Source organism: Elephantulus edwardii, unplaced genomic scaffold (genome assembly GCF_000299155.1).
Source record: "Elephantulus edwardii isolate Elephantulus edwardi_28Jun2011 unplaced genomic scaffold, EleEdw1.0 scaffold00544, whole genome shotgun sequence".
In the NCBI taxonomy this organism is placed as follows: domain Eukaryota; kingdom Metazoa; phylum Chordata; class Mammalia; order Macroscelidea; family Macroscelididae; genus Elephantulus; species Elephantulus edwardii.
Genome location: NW_006400294.1, coordinates 32,762 through 34,846, shown reverse-complemented (window position 1 = coordinate 34,846; position 2,085 = coordinate 32,762). Strand labels below are relative to the sequence as shown.

The 2,085-nt window shown below is 42.4% G+C and overlaps 1 pseudogene; it reads left to right on the top strand.

Annotated features, from left to right (window-relative positions):
• Positions 1 to 902: 902 nt before the first annotated feature.
• LOC102875401 lies at positions 903 to 1,313 on the top strand (annotated as a pseudogene).
• Positions 1,314 to 2,085: the final 772 nt, after the last annotated feature.

The following is a 2,085-nucleotide window of genomic DNA, read 5'->3' as shown; positions in this document are numbered from 1 at the left end:
TTATGAACTCTTATTTCACATGATAAAAGATATGACCAGCTTGAACCAGCTGCTGTGCCATCCATATTCTCCCCTGGTTACTGGTCCTGGGCCATCCTAATCCAACCTCTGAGCCCCAGATCTTTGCCCCTGTTCAGCTGGAAGTAGCTAGAAAGAATGTCACCCTTTTTTCTCACTAAAGAGGCTAGACTGTCAGGACCAGACCAAGGTCAAAGGAAGAGCAAATAATTCAAGGAATAGCAACATGTCAACAAAGAGAGTTAATAGCCTCAACTCTCAGGGAGTGCCCCTCCGTTCCCTCCCTAGAAGACCACCCACCTGGCTAAACCACAATGGAATGTCCTTCTCTTCCCTCCCTAAAGACCCTTACTACAAAACTTGTCCTAATCCACTGTGGGTGTGGTATTTCCCTGGTCTGTCCCTTTGCCTGTTTCTCTCTCTGCAGACCAAGGAATTCTACCTGGGAAACCCCTTAATAAAGCTTCTTTATGTTCCATTCAAAAGAAAAGGGGGGGACGGAAAAAAAGAAAGAAAGAAGCTAAACATCAGCTGAGAAAATTAGGCCAGTTGCTGATTTTGAAATAGACTCATATGGAAGTTGAAATTGGTTGAAATTGAAGCTAATAAATGAAATAAAATCCATGAGAATAAAAATTTGTCCTTGAGTCTATTCCACCTAAATTTAAAAATTATCACAGAAACATGTTTTAGGCCTTGAACACTAATAAAGACCAGAGATGCTATCAGAAGATATCAAGAATATAATCCACGAAGAATGCAAAATGTCATTACAAAGACAGAGAAAGAAAAGACTGGGATAGATGTCTACAGAGACTGGATATTGTGGAAAGGTAGGAAATAAAAAAGTTAAGGAGCTAAGCAGGGTGTCAGGCTAGTTCGTGATGGTGGGGACTGGTTCCACGTCTGAGTCTGGAGCCTGGACCCGGGTAGTGGGGCCCACAGTTTGTGACCTGTTCACCGAGAGGCTTCTCAAGTTTCTGCAACTGGCTCTGCAACAGCTTGACTCTCCTGTCTACGCAGTCAGAGTCAGGTAGAGCTCAGGGAACAGATTGACAACCTAGCCACAGAACTGTGTCGTACCAATGTGGATCAGAAAGTGGCCCTGGATCTTGACCCCTGTGTGAAAAAGTTACTTAATGCCTGGTGCCGAGTTGTCTTGGTCAACACATACTGCAGAATGCTCAGGACAGGCTGAGGTGGCTAAAGCACAGTGTCACTAAGGAAACAGCCCAGCCCGGAGGAGAGCAATGCTGGATTCAGGAGTTTACCCTCCTGGTTCACCAAGCAAGTAACACAGGCCAGAAGATGGACACAGGATCACAGGATCATGAGTACTGTTCGGAGCTACTTTGTTTCAGCCACCTTGAGAAGACTCCAGGAGACACTTAATACCTGTAGACCTTGAAAGAGCAAAGTCTTACAATTTGTATCTGAAACACGTGCAACAATGAATGAATGGAAACCCAAAATCTCTGTAAATGTTTATGAATATTAATAAAATATAGGAAAAAAAAAGAAAATAGACATCTGACTCATTTATGTGGAAAGATGAAGAAACTCATGAAGAAGACTCAGGCTACCAAAGGACTTAAGACTTACAGCTTTGCTCCCTCCCAGGAATGGACTGAGGCTTCTAACTACCTACTCAGGACCCACCTCCTCTTTCTTCAACAGGTTAACAAGGGTGAGGCTTCTTCTGCTGTGTACCTGGCTTAGGGACCTGGGCAGTATGTCCTCTATTTGTGACTTATTTTCCATTGTTTATACCAAGGACTTGGAGGAGAACAAAACAAGCAGAGTCAAGGTGAATGAACAATGCCTGTCTATATGTCCTTTGGTGATTGCAATAACTTGAATGTAGTAGCTGTGGTTCTACTACCATTTAATTCAGTAAATACTTCAATAATGTCTTTTAAAAAAAGACGTTAAGGAGCTAAATAGAAGATTTCAAAAGGCAACTCAAGAAGACAAAGTAAAATACTATAATGAAATATGCAAAGAGCTGGAGATGGAAAATCAAAAGGCACTAACTCACTCGGCATTTCTTAAGCTGAAGAAACTGAA